This window comes from Lissotriton helveticus, chromosome 4_1 (genome assembly GCF_964261635.1).
Source record: "Lissotriton helveticus chromosome 4_1, aLisHel1.1, whole genome shotgun sequence".
NCBI lineage: Eukaryota > Metazoa > Chordata > Amphibia > Caudata > Salamandridae > Lissotriton > Lissotriton helveticus.
Window position 1 is genome coordinate 1,494,802,668 of NC_136063.1, and position 14,609 is coordinate 1,494,817,276.

The window sequence follows — 14,609 nt, forward strand, 5'->3', positions numbered from 1 at the left end:
AGTCCATTTGGGCCAGGAGCTCTTGAGTTGTTGAGTTTGAGTTTAAGTTTAAAATATTTATAGAGCGCGCGTTCACCTAGCGGTTCCATGGTGCTAAAGAGTGCTGAGCCCAAAAAGACAAGAAAAGCGGGAAGGAGCAAAAGGATAAGAGCGTTATGATGGGAAGGCTTGGGAGAAAAGAAGCGTTTTCAGCGCTTTACGGAAATGTGGATATTGGGTGGAAGATCTAAGATGGACGGGGAGAGAGTTCCAGAAGACATGGGCCAGTGTGGAGAATTTAGTACCTCCCCACTTTTTACGCTTGAAGTGGGGAACTGTCAATAGTTGTTGGGAGGATGAACGTAGTTCCCGAGCAGGGGCGTAGGTTTTAATTTCAGAGGAGATAAAGACCGAAGCTAAGCCGGCCCGGGCCTGAAAGATAATGCAACCCATCTTAAACTGGGCTCGTTCTCGGATAGGGAGCCAGTGCAAGGATTTAAGGAGAGGGGTGACGTGGTGGGATTTGGCCAGGTTGAAAACCAGGCGGGCAGCCTGGTTTTGGACCAACTGCAATCGTCGCATACTATAAGCGGGCAAGCCACAGTATAGGGCGTTTCCATAGTCTAGGCGGCAGATTACCATCGCCAGGACTATGATCTTTAAGGCAGAGAGTGAAAAGAAGCGGGAGACTTTACGGATGGTACGGAGTGCAAGAAAAGAAGAGGACACCACTTGACTGATTTGGGAGTGCAAGGTGAGTTGATTATTCAATTTAATACCAAGAGTTTTCACCGAGGAAGATGGAGAGGGGGGGGGACCAAACGAAGGGGGCCAGAAGAGAGAGGACCAGGGACTGGAGCAACCACCTGTCAAAACCAGCTCAGTTTTGTCAGGGTTTAACTTCAGGTGGTTGTAATTCATCCAGTCCCGAATGAAGGTCATGACAGACTGGAAGTTGATCATGGACTCGGGGGATGGGGATAGGGAAAAAATAAGCTGAAGGTCGTCCGCATAATTATAGGTTGAGACCTTCATCTGTTGGAGGGCAAAAATATGAGGGGAAATGTACAGATTGAATAAAAGAGGGGAAAGGGAGGAGCCCTGGGGGACCCCGCATTGTACTTTGAGGAAGTCTGCCGAGAAGTCGCCCAGGCGTACTGCCTGGGTGCGGTCCCTCAGGAAGGAGGACAACCAGACCAAGGCCGAGCCTCCGATCCCCGCCGCCCTGACACAGGAAAGTAAGATGGAGTGATCAACCGTGTCAGAGGCGGCGGAGAGGTCGAGGAGGATCAGGGCCTGGGGGTGGCTGGTATCCACACCCTCTCTGAGGTTGTCAAGGACCGATAGCACCACGGACTCCGTGGAGTGTGCAAGACGGAAACCAGCTTGACGGAAGGCTAGTACCCTGTTCTCCTCTACAAAGGTACTGAGCACTCTGGCCACGTGGCGCTCCAATACCTTCCCCAAAAAAGGCAGTAAAGAAATGGGGCGGTAATTAGCAGGAGCGGAAGGGTCAGCGCCCGGCTTTTTAAGGATAGGAACGATGATGGCCGATTTGAGAGAAGGAATAACAATGCCCTGGGATAGTGAACTATTTAGAAAATTAAAAGGGGGCTGCACGCACACCAAATAGATGTGTTTGAGAATGTATGCAGGGCAGGGATCCAACGGGTAGCCTGATTTGACCAAAGGCAGAAGGGTAAGAAAGGACTCCTCTGTCAGAAGGGGGAAAGAGTCAAGACGTGCCCCAGCTAACGGACCCAGGGGGTCGACAAAGGAAGGGGAGGGAGGAGGAATGTTTGCCTTAATGTTGGAAATTTTGTCCAGAAAAAAGGAATTACATAGATCCTGGGAAGGGAGGGGCTTAAGGGTAGCTCTGTCAGAGTAGGCGAGGTTGTGCACAATAGAGAAAATTTCTCTAGGCTGATTTTCTGCGGCCAGGATTTTTGAAGAAAAATAGGCATTTTTGGTCGCCAGAATAGTTTTTTTGTATAGAGACAGGAGGGTGATGTACTGATTTTTGAGAATGGGACAATAATCTCGTCTCCAGGTCCGCTCGGCACGACGTACAGTAAGTTTTAAGACCTTCAGTTCCTCATTGAACCAACGGTTTGCATCGTTCGCCCTCCTGGAGGACACCCGCCTGAGGGGTGCGTCAGAGTCGCAGCCTGATAGGAGCCAAGAGTTGATGGAATCAGCTTGTGCGGAGGACGACAGACCATGAAGGTCCGGACTGGATGCGGAAAGTGTGGCAGACAGAGAAGCCACATCCACCTTATTCCAGAAGCGTGCCCAGGTATTTTTGGGGAGAGAGGGCTTGCGGGCTGAGCTAAGGTGTAGGGAAAAGGACAGCAAAAAGTGGTCAGACCAGGTTCAGGGGGAAATGGACAGGGAGTCTACTGGGCAATTGAGGGACCAGATCTGGTCAAGAATGTGACCATGGGTGTGAGTGGGGGAGTGAACGTGAGAGTCAAAATTGAGGGAACGAAGAGTATCCGAGAATTCCTTAGAGGTCGGGCATTCAGCGGGGTCTGAAGGCCAGAAGTTAAAATCTCCTAAAACCAAAATGGAGAAGGTATTAACCGCTAAGGTGGCCACCAAATCTTGGAAGCCAGATAGAAAAAATTGAGAGGGTTGGGGGGGGGTACATAAGTAGACAGGTAAGCGGGATACTAAAGGAGGATGAGCGGACAACCAGGAAGTCCGATGAACCAATGGAGGGGAAGGCTAAAGATTGAAAAGAGATTTCTCTGCGGCCAATTAAGGATTTTCTGGGAGGTCGGTCAGCGCGTAAGGCGTAATAAGAGACAGGGAGTGCAGCTAGCAGAGAAGGTAGAGAATTGTCACAGAACCAAGTCTCCGTAAGAAACAGGAGATCCGGTTTGTGCAAGTCCAATAAAATAAAAAGTTTGTGGCAGTGCTTGACTGCTGACCTGGTGTTGAGATAGTAGACAGATAGAGTGTTGGGCACAGGAAGGCAGGGGGATCGGAAGAAAGGCCGAGGGGGGGAAGGAGGATAGGGAGCGTAAAGGGGGGAGGGCGCGGAGCTGTCAGTCCCAGCCTGGTAATGCGCACGGACGCAGTATCATCCAGAGGCCACGGGCCTTGGAGGTTGTGTAGCTGCGTAGAAGAATATTGTTTGAACTGAGCATGATGGTGAGCCCCTAGGCCCGGTCGGCTGCGGACGGGCGCAGACGGGCTTTCCTTTGGCGTTACCTTCGGAGATGAGCCATTTGGCCACCTCAGGTAACATGACATTGCTGGCTTGGCCTCCTATGTTGTTGTCCAGTGCTGTATATAATATTGAGTATCCGTAAAATGTTTAGCAATTCTTTCAATAGGTAATCTTGATGGTTCCTTTTGATATTATACATTTCTGTCTGCTGCCATTTTCTAAAATGTTTTATGGCTTGGGCATTATCTGGGGTGGAGAGCATCTTATATAGGCCTCTTACTTGTCTTCTTGCAAATTTTTTGACTTGAAGGATTTTTGCCTGAGATGGCTTTGGCTGGTAATTCTGTGTGGAGGGATTTTAGATTTTGCTGATAAAAGGTCAAATATGTCACTTATAAGATCAGTGCATTTTTGAATGTCCAGTACCTCTGTGCCTGTTATCTCAACTGTTTCTTTCATGTGGTCTACGTAAAAGGGTTGGCTCCATATATCTTTTAGATGGTTATACAGGGTACAGGACTGTGTAATTTTGTTCCCGGGATTTATTACAGTTAGCTTGCCTGCTAATTCTTTTATCCCAAGTGAATTTTGTGATGTTTTTGCTTAATATTATATGTTGAAGATTGTAGTCACTTTCAGGTCGTAGCATTATGTAAAAGTATTTGATCTTCTGTAAGTCTGCTAGACTTGTAAATGTATAGTTGAAGATTGATTTTGAGTCCCCCATGATGAACCTGGCCTGGGCCAGTTGGTCTTTGATGAATCTCCCATTCAATTTACATAACCCCACATCCTCTAAGGTGGCACAAAAAATCTTTGCTGACCACTTCTTCTTACTATTGCTGAAAATTGCAGCTTGAACTTCAAAGACATAGTCTTGGGAAAGGCCATATGCTGAATCCTCTTCTTCTTGTAGTAGAGTTATTAAAGCCACCTGTTATTAACATAGTAAAGTTTATATTTGAATCAATCACGGTTTCAATCTGTTTCATCAGTGTATTTAGATCATTTCTCTCGCTGTTGAAAGGGGGGGGTGCAGACGTTAATCATGGCTAGCTGCACAATTGTGTTATATATTATTCTTACAGCCAGTAGGTTTTTTGTGTTTGTGATAACTTAGTAGCTGTTTAATTCTACTTCTGCTTTTAGAAGTATTGAAAGGCCCCCACTTGGCCTCCCTTTTGCACTTTTAATTGTTTTCATTGTGCTGGTAGTCCCAAACTGCAATATTCCAGGAGTGGACAATCAGGGGAACACTGCTTGCCATCTCATGAGTCCCTTCCTCATCAGGAGCCTGGAAAGCTAACCTGTCTTATTCTTTGGTGGTTCTCCTCAAGGATGACCGTCAAGTTTCTAATTCATTTGGAGAAGCAGTGCCCGGTCCTTTGAAGGCTGCCATGTATGTCAGGGACGTCTGTTTTATATGCCCCTCTTGGTGAGTTGGAGCATATTTTAAGAAATGTGGATATTTAGTTGGAACAGCCAGATTCACGATTATCCCCCAATCCTCCATCTTTGCGCCTTTCCTTAGAATGTTCTGATTTAGCTCCTCAGTGGCCCAGCTTGTCTGGTGTATTCCTTTTTAGTTTTTTTTTTCCATTTGAACTGAACGCTTAAGAGATAGACCGAGTTTACTTTTTCCATCTCACTGGAATGGTGCAAAATTCTTATTTGGTTGTGTCTATTTAGGATGTCAAATGAGCCCTTTTACACGTACAAGGGAATGAAAATCAATGAACATCTGTGGTGGTCCACTTGCCCCGTGTTTTTTTTTTTTTTAAACCTTTATACTCTTGCAAAACATTTTACACAGCGTGCAGCCTACAACCCTGGGGCCGGCGGCAAATTATAGGCAGTTTGTTCGCATAGATAGTCACATCTAACACAGCCATTTAGCCGGCATCCCGGGGGCCCGGCGGCGTTCAGTGAGGATGTAATGCTAGAATCTTCGCACAAATCATCAGTTCCAATGCGTTCTGCTTGTCTAAAGCACCCTGCACCAATGCATTCTCCTACAGATGGACCATTATCACGCCAGGCCCAGTGAGCTGTAAACCAAGAGTAGGCTCCTTATCAAACCCTAACCCTTAATTCCTACCCCAACAACCCCCCACCCTCAACACGCCAGCTGTTGCCCCCCGATTTAAATACCTGGAAGTAGGCTATCAAACGACCCCCTCCTCTTGCCTACTACAGGAAAGCTTGAACTTCTCCCCGAGTCTGGTCCTCGGCATCGTTAGTACAGCGCCGCTTAGAACCGCTCTCCGTTCGACTCTCCTGGCAGTATTGCTAGGCTGTGCAGCGCTCCCCGCCCCCACTCCCCTCTTAGGTTCATATCATTCCCCTCCTGATTCCGCATTACTCAGTACACCCCCTTCCTACAGTGGGGACTCCTGTTGATCAAGCTCAGCGTGCCCCTCGAGTGTTTCTAGCGTATCAATTACCTCACCCTGTTCTGTCTCCACCTCCTCCCCTGCGCTTAGGTATGTCTGATATAGACCCCAGAAATTCTTGGGACGACTCTTGGGTGGGAGTAATTCGCTATATGTTTCTGATTGAGTACAGCAGTATAACATGTTCCTGGCCCATCTATTCTTAGTAGGTAACGGTCCCCTCATCCAACAAACAGCAACAACCCGCCTGGCAATTAGCAAAGCCATATCCGCCAAGCACTGCAGTGCCACCGGGAGTATTTCAGAATATCCCAGCAGCGCCAGTGCCGGGCTTACCGGGATCTCTGTGTCTAATATCAGGCTCAGTTCCGAGAAGACCTCTATCCAGAATTTAGCAATACCTGGACAGTTCCATGCCATATGCATGAAATCTGCAACTTGCACATGACAACGTTCGCACTCCGCCGACTGCCTAAGTCCGTATCTATGTAGTCTCTCTGGGGTATAGTAAACACGTTGTATGTATTTGAAATGAACCAATCTGTGCCTTCCATTTAGAGACAGTTTCCTAGTACTGGTGCAACAATACCTCCACATCTCGTCATCTATTTGCATTTGCAAATCGCTCTGCCAATTCTGTCCTAGCCTTGGAGTATTGGAACTGCTTATATTGGACTCCTAGTTTATTGAGATTAGTAACTAGTTTGCGGTACGGCACCGTTTTAATCACGTAAGTGAGCTCCGGAACTTCGGGCGGTTCTGCCAAGTCCGGGCCTAAGAGGTCCAGCAGCGCACCTCGGACCCTGTGAAACTGAAAGCGTATTAAAAGTGAGGCCTCTGTCTGCGAGGGGAGAACCTGCTCCCAGGTTTTTACCGTCCCATTTATGAATAGGTTTTCCATCTTCGTAATTCCCAGTTCATGCAATGCTTTCGTGACTCCCTTCTCTTTCAGTGGGGCCAGCCATACTGCCCAGTCTATCTGCATTAGTGGGGAATACAGCAGTTCACAATTCTGTGCATGTACCAACGCATGCCAGGCGTGCTTTTTAGTCTTGATCGAGTCCAGTTTACCAACTCCGCGGCCAACCGGATAGCAGACAGTGGCCGGTAATGGAGAAGGGTCAGCAAATAACCGTTTGAGAATAACATGTGGGATATCTGAGTTTCCATGTATCCATGTATGCAGATGAGCTGCCGGTGCCACCCTGTAATATCTCTCCAAGTCCGGGGCGCCCAATCCCCCCATTTCATAAGGAAGCAGCATCAAAATCCTCCACTGGACTCTGGGTTGTTTGCCCCCCCCAGGCTAGCCTTATAAGGACCTGGGTCAATTGTTTGAAAAAGGCCTTGGATAAAAACACAGGGATGTTATTAAACAGGAACAGAAATCGTGGTAAGATCACCATCTTCATGATGGCTATTCTCCCCATTACGGATAACGGGAGCTTACACCATGTATCCACATCCTCCACTAGTTTCGCGTATGCTACCCCGTAGTTCTCCCTCACAAGTATGTCTGAATCTGTGTGGAGTTGTACCCCTAAGTATCTAACCGAGTCCGTAGTCCACTGCAGTGGGTAATCCATATCAAACGGTTGGGTTACCGGTGTTAATGGGAACGCAACTGATTTGGTCCAATTTACTTTCAGTCCTGAGAGAGCCCCAAACCTTACCACTTCTCTTAGCACTGACGAGAGGTTCACTTCCGGGTCGCGAACATATAGGAGAGTGTCGTCAGCATACGTAGAGATACCAATTTTGTATGTCGGAAAGCTGGCACCCTCCAAGCTATGATATTCCCTGATCGCACATGCCAGTGGTTCCGTGACCATTGCGTATAGGAGGGGTGAGGGGGACAGCCCTGCCTAGTTCCCCTGCTTATTTCGAAGGCATCTGTGACACCATCTCCTATCCTTAGTCTCGCTGTGGGTTTGTAATACAATGCTCCCAGCATTTGCAGAAAGGGTTCCCCCAGTCCCAACTTACGTAGGACTCTTAGCATGAACGGCCACTCCACGGAGTCAAAGGCCTTCTCCATGTCAAGGAAAATCGCCAACGCTTTGTTTTCTTGACGAACATGCTGCATAGCCCCAAGAACCGTATGAATATTATACGTGAGGTTCCTGTCAGGAATGAATCCAGCCTGCTCCGGCGCCACCAGCTCCGGCACAAGCAGCGCCAGGCGAGTAGCTAGGACCTTAGCATACAATTTGGCGTCCACATTTATCAGGGAGAGCAGTCTATAAGAACTACAGGCATTAGGAGGCTTCCCCGGCTTTAAGATAGTAACAAGCAGGGCCTCCCTCATAGAAGCAGGCATGCTGCCCTCCTCACAGATGTCATCAAAAAGAGATATCAGGTGCAGGACCAGTTTGTCTTTAAAAGCCTTATAAAAGCCCACTGTCAGCCCATCTGCCCCTGCGGCACTGCCAGATCTCATCCACTCCAGCGCCCCCAAGATCTCTTCCTTTTGTATGGGCGTCATCAAAAATTGCCGTTGGGAATTGGACAAGAAGGGCATTTTAATGTAGCTAAGGTAATCGTCTATTTCCTCCTCCACTTGTGAGGACCTGGGCTTGTATAGATCAGTGTAGTAGTCTGTAAACTCTTTGAGGATCTCCGACTCGTCTGTGATTACCTCCCCTGCGGTCGTGATCAGTTCGTCGATCACCAATGGTCGCCTGTCGTTTCGCATCATTCTTGCCAACAGTGAACTAGGTCTCTCCCCCTCCCCGTATGTACGTGCTGCGGCATACTTGCCCGTGTGCTGCACTTCCCTATCTGCCTCCTCATGAAAGTCAGCAAGCAGTGTTTTGATTTGCGCTGCCGTATCAGCATCGGGGTCGCGCTGCTGCCGCCCCTCAAGGTCCGACAGTTGGGTCTCAAGGTGTTTCAGTCTTTGCCTTATAGACTTAAGTACACTTGAGTGTTTGGCCATTGCCATCTCTCTGATATACACCTTAAATGTGTCCCATAATGTCTGAAAGCTATCAACAGACCCTAAATTTGTCTCAAAGAAGCTATCTATGTCCTCTGCTATTTCTCCCCTAAATACATCATCCAATAGGGAATAAGGGGAAAACCGCCATATGAAGGGGGGTATTCTCTTCACCGGGACCGCAAGTACCAGAAGCAAGGGGGAGTGGTCTGAGAGTGTACGCGGTAATATCACGCACCCCTTAATACCATTCAGCTTTGCCTGAGACGCCAGCCAGTAGTCTATTCTTGTGTGCACATCATGAAAGGCTGAGTAGTGTGTATAACCGCCCTTTGTGGGGTGCTTATATCTCCAGATGTCTACAAGATCTAGTTTAACCAGTTCCGCTTGCATGCGTAGGGCCGCGGCAGCCGGTCGCCGGACCGGACCCGTCGATCTATCTAGGTCCGGATCGAACACAAAATTGAAATCACCCCCCACAGCATTCTGGAGCAAACGTGGGTTCTGCAATGCGCTGCCAAAGCATCGTAAAACTCAGGGTTGTCATAGTTGGGCCCATAGACATTTACCACTATAAGATCGTGCCCCTTGCCAACACACCTGGCAATTATGTAGCGGCCTTCCGGATCTGCTTCAATCAGTGCTAATTTTAATTTAGATTTAGGATTGACCCAGGTGACTACCCCTCTGGAGTGTGTAGTGAACCCTGCCGCTACACTATTGCCCCCGAACCTCTTAGCTGAAAGCATCTTACTATTGAGTGGGAGATGAGATTCTTGAATGAGGGCGAGGTCGATGTGATGCCTGTATAGATAATTGAGCACCTTCCTAAGCTTACGATAATCATTAAGCCCTCTCACATTCCATGTCAATGCTCTCAGCGACTCAGAGTCGCCCACCGTGGTCATTTCACTTGTATCAGTCATCTCAGCAGTGAGATGCCATAGTCATCAAACGGAGTTCTCCCGGCTCTGTGCACCATCCGCTGCAAAGCCATAACTGTCATCGTCGGTCTACAATAGGTAAAATCAGGCAACACATTGCTTGGCGTTACTTTCAGCTCCCCCTTCCCAAAACCAAAACTCTCCCCTGAACTCGCACCCCCACTCCCACAACTGACCACCCCCAACCTGGCCGGAGAGTCCCTTTCCGCTCCTCCCCTCCCCCCGCAATTCCCTGTAACAGTTCCCAAACCAGCCCCACTAGGGGCAACGTGAGCTAACAGCGCAAGGGCAGAGGTTACCAGATAAAACAAATAGCCATGTTTCAGCATAGTACTTTACAAAACCGCCCCTGCACCATTACCCATCCAGTGTCTATCAACATGAGTCAACATCTGTACTCCAGGAGTCTTCCACGGGCATCTTCCCAATATCCCTACCCCCCACTCAGTATGTTTAATGGTCACCCATTACTCATAATAGTGTATATTCTGCATCTAAGTTTGCATACCAATAATCAGCATACCATGTCCGTTGGGAAACACAAATATAATGAAATGATCTCACCCAATCCTGGCAGCACGGTCTCCGCGAAGGCACCCCTAGGGTCCATAATTGGTGCTGAACAGTTGTCAGGATTCATTGCAAAAGAGGACCTAGTATCCACCCAACATTCAGCCTCGGCCGACAGGTAGTGAGAGAGCCTGAGTGGTCGCAGCATTATTCGTCCTGTTCATCCATGTGGGAGGTCTCTTCTTGTTCGCCCTCGCGGCTCTGTGGATTTCTCCTCCGTTCCTTAGACCATTCCTTCAAGGATTTCTGGAGTTCCCTGGGGTCCGTGAAATAATGTGAGTGACCTTGTCTGTTAATCCGCAGCTTCGCTGGGTACATCATCGCGTAGTCTAGTCCTAGTTCACGGAGTTGCTTCTTGTATGGGGCAAAGTGCCGTCTTTCCTCTTGAACTTTTGCAGTAAAGTCAGGATATAAGGAGATGTCCATACCTTCGAACTGCAGTTTCCCTTTGTCCCTAGCCACCCGCAACGCTGTGTCTCTGTCCCTGTTGTTCAACAGTTTAGCTATTATCGGTCGCGGAGGTGCCCCCGGACGTGGCCGAGGCCCCAGCGTGTGGTGAGCTCTTTCCACAATGAACATCGGCGAAAAGACGTCTTCTCCCAACAGAGTGATGAGGAGTTTCTCTACAAAAAGCTCAATTTTTCCAGTTTGCGTCGTCTCCGATACTCCCGCAATACGAATGTTCGAGCGTCTCGAGCGGGCTTCCAAGTCCTCCGACTTGTCCTGGATGACCTGTAGAAGTCTACTAAACTGTTTGCGGTCTTTGTCCCATTCCGTTTGGGCTTCCTCCACTTCCGTGAGGCGCCTCTCTGACATGTCGAGGCGCTCCGCGTGTTTGTCCACCCGCTCGGACATACGGTCCATGCGGTACGTGAGGGCATCGATTTTGGAGCCAATTGAGGCCATGCTGTCCTGTAGGCCTTTCTCCATGGACACCAACATTTCTCTGATATCTGCACACAGTGAGCTCTCAGGGGTACTACCCCTTGGTGAGGATTCAGGAGCCTGGGCCTCCGGCCCCTTCGCCCGCCGTTGGTCGAAGGCCAGCTTAGTCTGGGTCTTGTCGCCTTTGCCCATGATGAAGTAACAGGGTGTATAGATTAAGAAACCACCACTGACTCACCACGCCTGTATAAGGACCAACTCGGAGAGGACACTCCAGCTAGCTATCTCTCGTCAGCCGCTTCTGCGGACTAGCGTGCGTTCAGCTCTACGGTTCCCCCCGGCCCGATGACTAGTACGCTGAAGGGCCTTAGGGCTATGGGTCTCGAGGTATGCCACCTTCTACCACCCGATCACGCTGTTCAATGGGATAGTCACGATATCCAGCGCAAGTTCAAAGGGCCCCGCCCGCTGCAGCAGTGAACACAGTTCTTCTCCAATCCCCCTCGTCTGGCGTGGCAACACTCTCTGAAGCAGTCAGGCTTAACGTGCAATTCCAGCCCGATCAGGCAGCCGCCAGAGACTGATGGGCTCAGTAGGTCTCTTTACTCCACCAAAGCAGTTGTGTCGGTGTGCGGGCAGGGGTCCCGTTACCACATCGCAAAATGGCGCGGAAGCTGGGAAGGGCAGGGCTTCAACAAGTGTCAATGAGCGCTTTCTGTCCGCAGCCCCAGGGCCTCGCCTCCTGTCCACCCAGTAGCCTGCAGTCGCGCCAGTCCTTCTGTGCCTAGGCCCACTTGAACCTCGGCCTTAGGAGAGACGAAGGGACGCTAGTACATGTGTGGAAGGGTGCTCCTTCTGTAGCGGCAGCCACGTGCGGATCAACCAGCACTCACAGCTGTGTTGCAGGATCACCGTCTTGGGCAGAGCGTATGGATGCAAGTTCTGGGCGTACCCCTCCAATGGTGTAGCTGCCCCGGGGAGTCATCTGGTAGAGAAAGCCACGCGTTCCCAGCTCTATGTGCCGCCGAAGCTAGGCCCTCACCTGGTCTCCTTCAGTTATCGGGCTGCACAAGCGAATGTGCCTCCAATCTCGCCCTGCACTTCAGCGGGTCTCCCCCCTTACGGCCTCCGAAGTCGGCTCCAGTCTGCAGCCTCTCCCCGGCGGCGGTGTTCTGGGAGGACCGGTGCCGTCCCCGCTCAGCCAGCCACACGCACAGCCACGTAGACCGGACGGCTCCCCAATCAAGACCGGGGATTGCGGCCCAGTCCGCAACGATGCGGCGCCAGCTCGGATCTTCGTTACCGGCAGGCGTTCGTCACCGGGTGACGCCGCAGAGTCCGCCGCCAGGCATCAGGGGGGCAATACCTCATTCAGGCACCATCTGACTCTGCAGATCAAGCATGTTTATCAGGATCGTTGTGGGTAATGGTGCGGAGCTCTTCACCTAGGCGTCTGCCATCAACGCTGGCAAGCTCCGGCCCCCCACTTGCCCCGTGCTTCTTGTTTATCTCCCATCTTTGTGTCCCCAGAGCCACTTCGGAATAAACTTTATATCTGCCGAAAGAGTTTCAAGTCACGTTTTATTTGCATGATTGAGCGAGCTCCCTATCTTTCTGAAATGCCTTCAGAGATTTTCAGGAGAATGTGCAAGTTCTCTTCTTCCCCTCCTGGAGGTTCTGAGCAGTTTTCAACAGTGATAGGACTCCCTTGGTTTCCCATTCCTTTCTTCACGCGGTTTCCTGCCGGCGAGCACTGTTTTCTTAGCTGGCCGACATGCTTATTACACTTTTGTGTCTTTTCATTGTCGCGAGAGGAGCTTGTGTCCTTAGCCTTATTTTGTTCATCTGTAAGTAAAGATGGCTCTTCCTCTTGGGGCGATTCACTTGTGTTTTGAGGCATGCCTGAATCTACAGTATGTTTTTTTTCAGTGCTGAGAAATCTTTTTTCTCGTTTGTTGCTGCTTGACATTGTTATGGCGCACTTTCTCCTACCGGGAGTTTGTGCAGTTCGAGTAACCTCTATTGAATTTTTTCCTTTCCTGTGTAGTTTGTGGGGCCTTTTTAGGCGCTGCCTGCGGATGTATGAGTGAAAGCCTTCCAGATGTTGATCTGTATTTGAATGGGTTTCCTGTGCCTCATCGGCCACTTCTTGAAGTAAACTCAAGGGCGTGCATGTCAAAAACATGGAATCCCTTACAACTAGAATCTCAGAGCCTCATTTATGAAAAGTGACGCAACGCTGCGTCAAAACAGCGATGCGTCACTTTTCACTGCGCCCTCCTTGCGACACCAATGATGAGTCATATTTACAGTATGACGCATCATGGCGCAAGGAGTTACAGATACGTCAGTATTTCTGACGTATCTGTATGGCGCAAAAGTGACGCATTGCTGGAGTGTGACACTAAAGTGACGCAACTCCAGCAATGTGTCCTTTCACATGCGGCAAGCCCAATGTGAAAGGGCTTCATCAGTCTTACGCCTGCTGTGAGGCAGGCGTAAGATTTTGACGCATTTGAGTCATAGAAGTGGCGCAGTGAAATCTGGTAGATTTCACTGCGTCACTTCTACAACCCTTTCGTGCGTGGGAACACCCCCCCTGCATACATTATACCTGGCGCAGGTATAATGTAGCACAGGGGTTTACAAAATGACGCATCTACCTAGATGCGTCACTTTGTAAATATGGTGCAACAAGGCGCATTTATTACACTGCTGGTGCATCACAAAAAGTGACGCACCAGTGGTGCAAAAGTGACGCAAGAGCTCATAAATGAGCCCCTCAGTGTTTGGCAATTGTCAGCTTGGTGGTGGGAACTATAGAAGTTGGAGAGAGATGAACATTTGTCACTTTAAAAGTAGCACACTCCTATGCAGAAGCACAAAGTTCAAGTGCACCAATTACATTACATATGTGCACTTATGATAAAAATATTGTAATGCACAATCCAATAGACCTTATTTGTATTAGAAATTATTCTTGTTTCCTTCTGATATTCGCAAAAGGGAGGGCCTTACCATGAAGCAATTTACGTTTTGGATCAAATATATAGACTTGACATGAGCGATCAGTGCTCAAAACAGAAGATGGAAAGCTTACCAACAAGACATGATGATGGTCCTTTCAGATCTGTATATCCAGCTGATTATTGGAAATGGTGTTTGAGATTTGTATTGCTGTATTGAGCAGCTGAAATGTAATCTTCATGTGATGGTTGACACAGTGTTTTTTTGCATCACTGACTCATTTGCATGCCTGCTAGCACAGCTGCAGCAAGTGTGAAGGCATAGATCACCTTCTTAATGGCACTCAGCATCTCACAGGTGTTTGTCCTGCTCCCCCCTTGCAACCTTCAGGTTTTCACTTATTTCATCTTGACTTGACACATACCCTGACATCATTTATTTGGCATTTGCATTGCTGTGTTTTCGAACCCCACCTGCATGTATTATACATGCACTCTGTCCACAGCATTCTTTACTAACTGATTGCTGGGTTATGGACATGAAGCAGCATATTGTATACCCTTTTCTATGCTGTTTTTGGAACATTATTAATTGAGTTGTCACACGACATTTTTTGCATTATATATAGGATAACTGCATGGCAATCATAAATGCCAACACATACACATTTTCAAGCACACAGGCAAATGGTGAGTTATACGCTCCTTCTACTTTCTTTGTGGATCTGATCCATGTAGTAAAGTTAGTTAGACAATCCA

The 14,609-nt window shown here is 48.9% G+C and overlaps 1 protein-coding gene across 1 annotated transcript in view; it reads right to left on the reverse strand.

Annotated features, from left to right (window-relative positions):
- The window catches only part of LOC144828174 (uncharacterized), a 418,953-nt gene that overhangs the window by 317,715 nt on the left and 86,629 nt on the right, over positions 1–14,609 (reverse strand). The window lies entirely within an intron of this gene.